Source organism: Dipteris shenzhenensis, chromosome 19, assembly GCF_047967505.1.
Source record: "Dipteris shenzhenensis isolate YYH24624 ecotype China chromosome 19, Dip_SZ_1.0, whole genome shotgun sequence".
NCBI classification, from domain to species: domain Eukaryota; kingdom Viridiplantae; phylum Streptophyta; class Polypodiopsida; order Gleicheniales; family Dipteridaceae; genus Dipteris; species Dipteris shenzhenensis.
In genome coordinates this window covers 28,551,493-28,563,713 of record NC_141614.1, presented here as the reverse complement: position 1 = coordinate 28,563,713, position 12,221 = coordinate 28,551,493, and the positions used below count along the sequence as shown (strand labels likewise).

At 41.2% G+C, this 12,221-nt stretch overlaps 1 pseudogene; it reads left to right on the top strand.

The window, feature by feature from the left end:
• The first annotated feature begins 5,051 nt into the window (after nt 1-5,051).
• On the top strand, nt 5,052-8,538 carry LOC147890307 (phosphoenolpyruvate carboxykinase (ATP) 1-like; annotated as a pseudogene).
• Nucleotides 8,539-12,221: the final 3,683 nt, after the last annotated feature.

Here is a 12,221-nt window from a genome sequence, read left to right as displayed (position 1 = left end):
ACTTTTCTTTTCTCCTCTATTTTCTTATTTTTCCCTCTTCTTTTTCCTTCTATATGCTTATGCTCTTTTCCCCTCTCTTTTTTCATTCTTTTCCCCCCTCTTTCTTCCTCTTCCTTCCTCTTCTTTTCCCTTCTCTTATTTCCTCTCTTTCATCCTCTTTTCTCTTCTTTTCATAAGCATATGCATTTGCCTATGTTTATGCTCATATGCTTTTCCCCTCTCTTTTTTCCTTCTCTTTTCTCATCTTCCTTACTCCTCCTCTTCCTTTTCCCTCTCTTATTTCCTCTCTTTCATCCTCTCTTCTATTCTTTTCATAAGCATATGCATTTGCCTATGCTTATGCTTATGCATGAGCATATGCTCATATGCTTATGCTTATTCATGAGCATATGCTCATATGCTTTTCCCCTCTTTTTTCCTTCTCTTTTTCCCTCTTCCTTTCTCTTCTTTCTCTTCTTTTTCCCTCTCTTATTTCCTCTCTTTCATTTTCTTTTCTCTTCTTTTCATAAGCATATGCTTTCTCTCTTTTTCTCTTTTTTCCCCTCTTTTCTTCTTTTCTCCTCTCTTTTGAAAGGGTAATTTTGTAACAAACAATGTTGTATATCTTTGACATGTATATGCTTCTGTCGCTCAACTCGTTTGAGCGATTTTGTATCACCCTTTTCACAAAGAAAATTTTGTAACAAACAACATTCTTTTGAATTACTTTAAAAAAAACATTCTTTTTTCCTTCTCTTTTTTCCTCTTCCTTTCTCTTCTTTCTCTTCTTTTTCCCTCTCTTATTTCCTCTCTTTCATTTTCTTTTCTCTTCTTTTCATAAGCATATGCTTTCTCTCTTTTTCTCTTTTTTCCCCTCTTTTCTTCTTTTCTCCTCTCTTTCGAAAGGGTAATTTTGTAACAAACAATGTCGTATATCTTTGACATGTATATGCTTCTGTCGCTCAACTCGTTTGAGCGATTTTGTATCACCCTTTTCACAAAGAAAATTTTGTAACAAACAACATTCTTTTGAATTACTTAAAAAAAAACATTAGTGGGGCAAAACAGGGCTTGCTGTGGGCCTGTTTAGCCCCACCAATGATTTTTTAAAGCTTCTGTTAATTGCCGCTATATAGCAACGTTTACCAGTGTCTCTATATAGCGATGTTTATTAGTGTCACTATATAGCGATGCCTATATAGTGACATTTATATAGCGACCGTTCTTTTTCGATGCTAATAGCGACGTTTTTGCGCCTGTCAAAACAAACTTTTTAGTGTAAAAAAGGCCAGTATTTTCGTCAGAAAAGGAAATGTGCCTTGTAGTGCTTTTCCCTGCTGAGGAGCAATCCCACACAATCAATGAAGTTTGCCTCGTCATCTAGTCTTAGAATACGAGCAATCTCACTGTATCGGAAGGGAAATTTTTTCCATAGTATTGCTTTTTGATTATCCTCTTCAACCTTGGATTCGAGCTCAAGAAGCTACTTCAATAACACTTGCATATGGTTCAAGAAAGTTGCCAGATCTTCGTTATCATTCATGCACAAGTCGTAGAGTTGTCGCTTCAAGTTGGCTTTAGAATGGTGCATTTTCTTCGAGCATTGTCCAGTTCTTTGCTACACTTTTCATGACATTTAGATGATGGAAATAGTCTTCACCTAATGCTCTCCCCATTATGCCAATGGCCTTGTCATTATCCTTCCTCCATGCACACTTCTTAGATTCTCCAAAAGTCAGTCTCTTTTTAAGTGTCAGAGACAATACCCCACAAACCTTTTTGCATGAATTATAACTTTGTTGACAACTGCGAGCTCACAAAATTTAGTCCAGTGAATTTGACAATTGTTTCCTCAGTCTTTGGCTTCTTCATCGACTCCATAGATTGGTGGTATGATGCCCAAAAATTCTTGAAAACACGCTTCGGCCAACACATCCAGTTTGGTTCTTCTTTGCTGACACAATTTACTTCTAGGTCTTTTGATTTGTTAAGGAAACACAAAAGGTACTGCCTCAGTTCTCTTGACTGACCTCTCTACTACATGCATGCAAGAATCAAAACCTCACAGCAAACGCTCTGGAGATGCTCACAGGCTTTTGAACCAACCCGCTTTGATACCACTCTTTGGAATCAGCAAATGAACATCTACAGAGATCCACTCTTCACATGTACAACGCTAATTCACATACAATGAACAATCATGAGCTTTGCAAAATAGTAAACTATGTAGACAGAGAATACATCCTAGATCTCAAGCCAAAAACTACTATTCATTAATAAGAGACTCGACTGATGACCACGCCTCACATCTACTGAGTTTGTTGGTGGTTTCCAACATATGAGAAGAGTCACTAATGACCCTATGTAGCTGCTCGACTCTTTTACGGACTATGGCGCATGGCATATCAACTCGTGGGCTCAACAAAAGGACCTTAACTAGTTTACATGAAGAATTTTGTAGTCGCCAAGGAACACCGCCGTTCGATCACTGCCTCCATGCAACATCTAGTTCTTTCTCCAGAACTGCCAAGTGTCCATGACATGCTCAACCCTCCAATCATACGTGATCTCTTGCATGGTCCAATGACCAAGTGTCAACTAACAAGCACCAACCAATCATTGAGCAACTATCTCAGCTTAGTCTTGCTACCACAGTACCATTCCTAGGAGGACCACCTCTCCAAAGAAAGAGAGAGAGAGAGAGAGAGAGAGAGAAGTTGCATCTACATAGTATAGTATACATTTAATATGATATAATATATTAATATATTACATGTTATATATGATATCATATAATATATCATATTATATAAGATACTATACATTATATAATATATAATATACATAACTTCATGTGTGTGTGTGTGTGTTTTGTGTGTGTGTATGTATATGTATATGTACATATACATAGATAGATAGATAGATAGATAGGTAGACACACACACACACAGAGAGAGAGAGAGAGAGAGAGAGAGAGAGAGAGAGAGATTTTGATTGAATACCTTCTCATGATTTTAAGAACTTGAGACGCATAGAAGGAGGGCATGCACACGCATAGCCATTGGAATGGAAGCACATAGTCACACATAGTGGGACTAAGGGAGTAGGAACAAAAAGAGGGGAGGTGAAGGGGGGCAAGCAGCCACAATGAGAGGAAAGGGGGTGGTAGAATGAAGGTGAGGGAGGCTCAGAGAGTAGCCACAAGGAATGTTGGTGAGCCAAGCTGAGGGGGTCTAAGAGAAAATCTATAACAACGAGTCGGTGAGAGGTGAGGTGTGGAGGGCTGGAGGAGTGGTTGAGTGATGATAGAAGCAAGGGGAAGCAACCATAAGGAGAGGGGAGGTGAAGGTGGAGCAAAGATGCTATAGTTTATGACAATAGCTCTGGGAGAAGGGAGTGGTTAAGGGCTAAGGGAGAAATCGTAAGGAGTGGGGAGGGGTAGGTGGACAAAATTGAGGGGGCTTGAGAGACATTTGATAGAAAAAAGTGGTGAACGAAGGTGGTAGGAGCAGAGGTTGAGGGGCAAAGGGAGCAGTTGCGCCACAAGGACAAAGGAGGGAGACATGAAGAAAAGGTGAGAGAACATCTATAAGGAGAGGGAGGTAGAGATGAGGTGAGGAGGCTAGCTTGTAAGAATAAGGAGACGAAGGTGGAGAGCAACTGTGCAAGGGGGGTGGTGAGCAAAGAAGTGGGGTGGAGGACAAGGAGAGGGGAGGTGGAGGGTGAATGAACAACCACGACGATAGGGGAGATAATGAGCTGGATTGACGATGAGGGAAGCAACTATTGTGACGGGGAGAGGCAAGGTGGGAGGAATCATGAAGTAATGAGGGGAATTTAAAGAGAGGTAGAGAGCAAAGGGTGCTAAGAGATCTAGGAAGAGAAGAGAAAAGTAGAGAGGGAAGGACAAAACAAAAGAGGTCATCAGGGCTAGATATCAAGGCTAAAAAGTAGAGATGGGTTAAGCTACTCACTACAAAGGAAACGAGTTGCATCACTTGTCTACGACAAGATACGTGCCTATTCCGCTGGCTGATTGAACAACTGTCCTCTCTCAAATGTCCCGAAGCTCCCTGAGCTTGTCGTGAGCCTCTCCGAGCCTTGCTCGAGCCACCCTCTCCTTAAGATATATAGAGGTGATCACTCTACTAAAGCCTAAGTTCACAACTCTACTAAAGCCTACCCTGAAAGGACAGGCCAAAAATCAACATTTTTAGGTTCTCAAAAGTGGAACGGTGAACCTACAATTAGACCTTCCATGGGGTACGGAAAAAAAACTGCATGTGTGAATTTGGGAGAGTCAATGAAGTGGACAATCATTGGGATGAAGATCTTGCCGATGATGACACCATCAATGATGGAAGACGTCCAGATTCCCCACTCGAAATAAGGAAATGCATCCGGTTGGCTGTTTCTCAACTGTTGCATTTGTGGGTGAAGCCACGCAAACTCGATCTCGCAAGCACTAAACCGTATATACATCCAAAACTTACCGCCCAATCTCTCAGGGATTCAATTCTGCAAATGCAACACGTAGAGCATGATGATGCACAGGTACTATCTGTAAATCCGTTGAATGTAGTTGTGACCATCTGTCAATCCTCCGCCGATCACAACTATTTATCGATTTCATTTCATCACCCTCTTTCACTGCCAAAATCCTTTGCGCAAACTCTGTATTCCTATATATATACGTATATATAGATCCCTGTCCACCTCCCGGTTGCAACTTTGTCTTCCTTCCTCCTCTTCCATGCTCGCGTACCAATAGCTGCTGCTCTACAAATTACCTCTAGCTTCTGCTTTGGTACCGTCCTCTCCTCGTATTGCTGATGTTGTATATGCTGTTCTTGATATGCTTTGTTCTGACTGCTCACGCTTGCACGGCGAGCACTAATTATCCGCAGAACTTTCATTCTAACCGTTCTTTTGCGACATACCTCAATTGTGTTGGAAAAAAAGCTGCTTCTCTAGTCCTTTCGTCGATCTTTGTGGAAAGATACACGTACCCATCTTGAACTTCATTCTAGCAATAACGAACCTGCTATTTTTGTTGTTTCTAGTAAGATCTTATGCCAATCTTGATTTCTTGCGAGGCTCTAGACGTAAGATTTGTTGAGTCGATCGTTTTCGTGGCTGTGCTGTTGGTACAGACGGCATTTGAAATGGGTCAGGATGCGGAGCTAGCTTTGGAGAACGGGAAGGCCGTTCCCAATGGATTGCCGAAAGTTAGAACACAAGCAACCAGTCTCCCCTCCACCGTGTCCATCGATGACAGTACTCCGCCCATTAAAGCACAGACACTCGACGAGCTTCATTCGTTGCAGAAAAAGAAGTCAGCCCCGACTACTCCAAAAGGGACGCCTATCAAGGGAGGCATACTTGAAGAAGAGAAGCAGAGGCAGCGCCAGCTTCAGTCTATAAGGTGGGACGACGGTTTATAGATATTAGAGACTTTCTCTGTAGATTTTTCTCTGTATTCGTGGCCACCAACCTTAAGTCTTAGTCAGTCATTCACGCGCATATGCCATCGTTGCAGTGCCTCCCTTGCATCTCTAACTCGCGACAAAGGTCCCACGGTTATACGAGGTGATCCAAAGGTCACCACGAAGCCATTCAAGCCAGAGGTTTCACCCCGACCTAACATCAGTGATAGTGCACTCAAATTCACTCATATTTTGTACAATCTGTCGCCGACAGGTAAGTAGATCGAGTAGGCAGAAATTGGAGACCTGATGTCCTGGTGTTCTAACTGGTTGTGTTGCTTTTCCAGAGCTGTATGAGCAAGCTGTCAAGAACGAGAAGGGATCATTCATCACCTCGACAGGAGCACTTGCAACACTTTCGGGCGCCAAGACTAGTGGGTCTCCAAAAGACAAGCGTATTGTAAGAGAATCAACTTCGGAACATGATTTGTGGTGGGGAAAGTAAGTTTGTGTCCCCTTTCATCTGTTATATTCGAAGTATCCGATCGGATGTTTACACTTTACAGACGTTGATCATAATGCTTTTACCTTCATTGCCATTGCATGTGTTGACTGTATAAGCACTTGCAGCAAGTATTTTCCTCGTGAAAAAAACCGTAAAAGTAAAGTTTTTTCCGTGTGTACAGGAAGATGTTTGCTGACAACTTGCTGGAACGATTTGATGGTTTGCAGGGGTTCTCCAAACATCGAGATGGATGAGCACACGTTCCTTGTCAACCGTGAGAGAGCAGTTGATTATCTTAACTCGCTAGAGAAGGTTGCCGGTCCTATCTTTTTATAGTCGAATATATCATTATGCCTCGAAAGCCTGCAGAATGTTCGAGCTGCTGCAAGAAGGAATATAGGTCAACAGCTTATTGACTTCTCGCGGGCCACTGGGGTGCATGCAGGTATTTGTGAACGACTAGTTTCTGAATTGGGATCCGCGGAGCATCGTATCAAAGTCCGAATCATATCTGCGCGTGCTTATCATTCCCTTTTCATGAACAACATGAAAGTCCATTTCGCACCTTGAGCTCGCGTAAGGTGAGGACGTTCATTCGTTCAGGGCCAGCATTTGAGTGTAGCTGTAAGTCTTGTGCACCGGATTCTCGAGGTGCTCTCTCCAAAGAGTTGTTTGATTTAATTAGAATCCTAGCAAGAGAGAATTTTGATCAATCTACGCTTTTTCCGGGGGGTCGTCTGTAAGAAAGGGCGCCCTTAGTATGATCTGAGACGAAAATGCTGTTTAGTGAGATCCGAGAGGGATTAAAGGATATAAGTCGCAGGTGTATCCGGCCCACCCCTGAAGAACTGGAAATATTCGGGGAGCGGGACTTCACTATCTACAATGCCGGCCAATTCTTTTGCAACCGATACACACATTATATGACTTCTTCAACTAGCATAGATCTGAATTTGAAACGACGGGAGATGGTCATTCTGGGAACGTAGTACGCGGGAGAGATGAAGAAGGGTCTGTTCAGCGTAATGCATTATTTGATGCCAAAGAAGGGAGTCCTTTCTTTGCATTCCGGATGCAATATGGGAAAAGACGGGGATGTTGCATTATTTTTTGGACTTTCAGGTATAACAGGCCCGTAGAAATACATTGATTTTGCGGCAATAAATTGCGTCGGAAGTATGGCTGGCAGCTGAGATTCGTTCGGGCGTGAGCAGGAACCGGGAAGACCACGCTCTTCAGAGATCATAACAGATATTTGATAGGAGATGACGAGCACTGCTGGAGCGAGAATGGCGTTTCTAACATCGAAGGTGGCTGTTATGCGAAGTGCATCGATTTGTCATTGGAGAAGGAGCCCGACATCTGGAACGCTATCAAGTTCGGGACTGGTATATCTTTGCACAAGGGACTTTGGCCCAATCCCTATTTAGGAAATTGCTAGGTAACTAGGAAATTTCATCATATTTCCTAGATAGGAAGCGGGATTTTATACTCTCTATCTAGGAAATTCTATTTCCTATATAGACCAGGTAGTGCTTTCTAGGGAATTCGACTTTAATATGAAGAATCAATGTAATCTATATAGGAAATGAGGTGTTCTTGTATATAGGAAATTATATTTCCTAAAAAGAACTCTAGGAAATGTCACTTTCTATATGGTGAATGAAGTGGATTTTAAGTTTCCTATATAGGAAATGACGACTTCTCTAAGAAATGTGAGTTTTTACGTGGAGAATCAAAGTTTCCTATATAGGTAATTAGCAAGAATGTATCTTTTCTATGTGGTGATGTCAATTACCTGCATAGAAATGAGTTGTTTAATATGCGGATCATCCATGTAGAAAAAAGTTTTTATATTAAAAACGAGCATATATATAACAAGCTTGTTTAATTGTAATTTTAATAAGATACTCTACAGGCTAATTATAAATTTTTTAATTTTAAAACTCTCCTATTATTCAAAAATTTCAAGTGAATGTGAAATGAAGTTTTATCTATTTTAAGTGCAATATATAATATTATATCTATTTTTAAGTGCAAGATACAATATTGTCAATGTAAATTGTCAAATGTGTAAATAATAAAAAAATGGTATGTAATATCAAATTGATGTTACAAATACAAGTGTCAATTAAAAGTAAATTCACAATGTGGAATTGATATTCAGATGAAAGTCTCAATTGTCTAAGGTTTTCAAAGAAAAAAGTTGCCAATAAAGGGTAAATAATTCCTTAAGCCATGGTAAAGCACAATATGTCATGTCAAATGAAATGTTTTGGTATAAAAATTAATTATCTAATGTTAATCTGAATGATACTCAAAATAAATTCTCTTGAGTATCAGATAAATAATTTTTCCAATAGATTTATTAAGTTGATTAAATTAATTGTGAATGAGATGTTGATATCCTCCAGTGCACAAATTTTCAATTGGGTCTCCACCCGTCCCTATGTGGTGCTAGGGAGTAGAGGCTCCTTGAAAAGATGGAGAAGCGATTCAACAGCCGTCGAGTATGCGAAACCAATGAGTGTGGTGTGTGGTGAGGATGGAAGTACCTCGAAAGAGTTGGAGAGCAGTGCCACAAATGATGTGATCTCTACCGGTGAGGCTTTAGGCCAACAGCTCTAGGAGGATGGAGAATTGATTTCTTACATGGAAAAACTGGCAAAAAATCTCCAAGCCGGCTTCACTCCGTTGGATTTGGAAGAAGCAAAGAGATCCTACAAGCAGAGGTTGCTCAACGCGCCATGGAAGTTGCCACCAAAGGGTGGTACGAAGCAAGTCAAAAGCATGTTGCACATTGTGAGTTTCAAGTTGAAGACATTAGGCTTGAGCTTGAGCGGTTGGCAAGAGGAAGTGCATACTTCTTCTTTAGAGGCAGACTATCAACTTTGGAGGAGCTCCAACAGTTCTTGGTTTTTGAATGTGATATTTCATCCTTGGCCTATATGGCAAAAATAATTGGTAAAGGCTTTTTTATTGTGCGATTTGTTCTCAGGGGGGTCACTATGTATAAACCCTCTATATCACGTGCGTTTAAGGCCTATATTTAAAATCCCTTATTTGTAAATTTTTTCATTAATAAAATGTACCCCTTTTCTATACAAATCTGTAAATTTTTTCCAAAACTATTTAAAATAGTCCCTTATGTATATTTATTTCTGTAAATTTTAGAAATAAAAAATATCCTTCTGTTGAACTCACCTGATAGGGTTACATATGATGAGTGACCCCCCCGAGGATTTGTTCCAAGATCTCTTTGCAACAATACTTTGGGTAGGTCATTCATGTTTGCTGGTGGTTCTGTGCTTGTTATTCCTTGGAGTGTGCCTTCTTTGTGGATGAATTTCTATACCACAACTGTCTAGTGTGGATGGATTTTGTGAATCTCCCACCTTGGTTGGGTGAGTCCATCGACAAGATTGCTACAACATTGGCGAAAGTGCTGCTTATTCCTTGGACTACATGTTCTCCTTTTGGTCATAAGAGTGCCTAGATCCTCTGGGATCGTGCCCAGCTAGTTTTGTATTTTATTTAGGTTAAACACCCAAGTAGGCTTTTGTTTTATCAACAAGTCAAATTTGTGCCATTCTGGGATCCTGCTTCATTTGTAAGTAGACAAGTCATTTCGCCAAGGAGTGTCTGGAGAGGCCAACTAGCATGGCCCTTGCGCGAGTGGCGGACAAGGTCTCTTCACCAACGGATTCATGCAAGAGGGTGCACCAATCCAATCTGCTTCTAATCGTAGGCTTGGTTTTGAATTCTTTGCTAATTGTCCACATCGGGGTAAGGGTGGCACGACAACCTTGTTGCAGAGTCGCCTCAGCCCCAAGGAATCTACAGAGATAACAAAGGCTCAATTGTTGCAGTTGTTGCATGTAGGATGGCTTTGTGCTTAGGGTTGCTTCAGTGTATGGACCAAATTCTATGCAAGATAGGATCAATTGTTGGGAACGCTTGGAGGATTGCATGGTACTTGATTCACTAGATAGTCGAGCGGGATTGGAACTTCACAACCAATGAGCTAGATCGGTCTCACCCAACTTCGTCTATCTCAAGTCAAAAAAAGGATGCATGGGAGCAGTTGGTGATGAGTAATGGCTTAGTGGACTGTGCCCAGCTAGATCCTGTGAATCTGAAGGAATTATTGTGGTCCAACCACGGAAAGGTGAAGAGTACAGGGCTACTAGACTGTATCGATTCTACACTTAGGAAGAGGGGTGGTGGCTAAGAGGCCCCATGCATGGTGAAACTATTCTTAACTCGGGTCTATCTAATCATGTGCTAGGGGTGTAGACATTTGGTACCCTGCTAGTGGCAGGGAGATACTTGGATATCCCCTACACCAGTAAGAAGAGACTTTTAGAATCCCAAAGATTTTATAGAGAGATTAGGGAGTTATGGGTTGAGCAAGCATCCGCCTTTTCTGACCTATGTAAGGAATGGGACGCCACCTCTGGTAATGATGTCAATGGGACCCCTTGCCTTGCGAATGGGTTCATGGGTTTTAGACAAGCTATGGTCAAGAAGGTGGGATGAGATGGAGCTAAGATGAACATTGGCTAGTCCAAAATATCATAGAGCGTATTAGTGTCTATGTTAAGGACACTCCTCTTGCATAGTTACTTATGATCCTCTTCAATGCATAAATATTATGATCGCCCTCCTAAGAGGGCCATATACAATTTTGTATCCTATATTACTATAGGGTTTAAACATCAAATCGGCCTCCACATAACATTTTGTAAAGAGGTCAAGTTTAACAACTAAGATGTAAAGGAGAATTTCTCTTAATTGGAAATCTTATAATAATAAAAGTGAGTTTTATTACAAGTAAGGAGGAAATTATGGAGACTGGGCCAATTGAAAAAGGGCCTATAGCCTATCGGGGCTATGCTACTAAATAGCGTGGGTATGGGGGGGGGGGGACTCAAGACAACCAAAATTAGAACATTGCAGCCATCAATCGTAGTTTGCCACCTAGACGTTCGAAATGCTGCATGAGCTTTTCAGCCATCACTAGGCCATTCACCAAACCCATTGTGTAGGCAATTACCATTAAGAACACAAGAGGTCCTAAGACAAGAGGGGGGAGGGGGAAAGGGGGGGGTTAGGTTTGTCAGTTAGGTCTATGCACAGGAAATCTGGGTGTATGGAAATCACATGAAGGTAAGTATTGCATGAACTTATCAAATGATCCCAAATTTTGGTGGTCTATGCAAGTTACATCTAGGTGTATGGTTCGATGACCTGAAGGTAAGTCTTGCATGAACTTATCGAATGATTCCACTATGGTGGATGCATGTAAGGAAGATGGGGTACATGATCTTAGTAAATGATCCCACTATTTGGTGTGTGGAAGTCATACCATTAGACTTACATGATCCAACTTGAAGGGACTATGCAAGGGTCTATTTTGGTGTGTGGAAGGCATACCATCATACAAACCTTTTGTTTGGTGTATGCAAGAGACTTATCAAATAAACATTGAACCCATACATGAACTTATCAAATGATCCCACAATATGCCTCTAGCCAACAATATACCCGCTAGATCAAAACAATGTAGCGGGACTTCCATTAAATAGCAAGTGAGCAGATCCAAATCCTTGAACTTTTGCAAGATTCATTCAGAAGGTGCAAAGGCTCTTAGCGACCAAGGTTGATAAGCTTTGGTTGATCAAGGTTGAAAGGAAAACTCCACCAAATACCAAATGGAAGTTGAAGCTCAAATCTCATTTCCACAAACAAACCTTGATACTTACCACCACAAGGATGCCATCAACATCACCTTGTAGAGCCCCTTTCAAGGGTAGTTAATATGGACTATGGCAAGGAGCACAAAATCAAAGTAGCAGCACTCGCATGCCAGATTATCTGTTGTTAGTCACCAAATCCAAAAATGGCATACACATAGCTCTTTAATGGAAGCGGATTTATATATATATAAAAGGCAGCGGATTTATATATATATTTGCAACGTCATACTCGAAATTTTAATGGGTTAATGTAAACTCTAAGATTATGAGGTGTAAGTGGTAAACCTTAATTAAGTTAAAAAGGTTAATATTAAGGTTAATTAGCTTAATATTATTGTGAATTTTGAGAGGGGAGAGGGCCCAAAAATTTGAGAGGGAAGACGAAATAGGGAAGCGGGAAAATAGGGGGAAAAGAGATTTCCCCCAAACTAGCTCTCTCTGACTCCCAAACGGCTCATTCTCGCTCACCCGCGTGCTCACGACTCGAGGTCCCCATCCCTTCACGACTCGAGGTCCCCATCACATCGAATTCCCTGCTGTACCTTCTTGAGC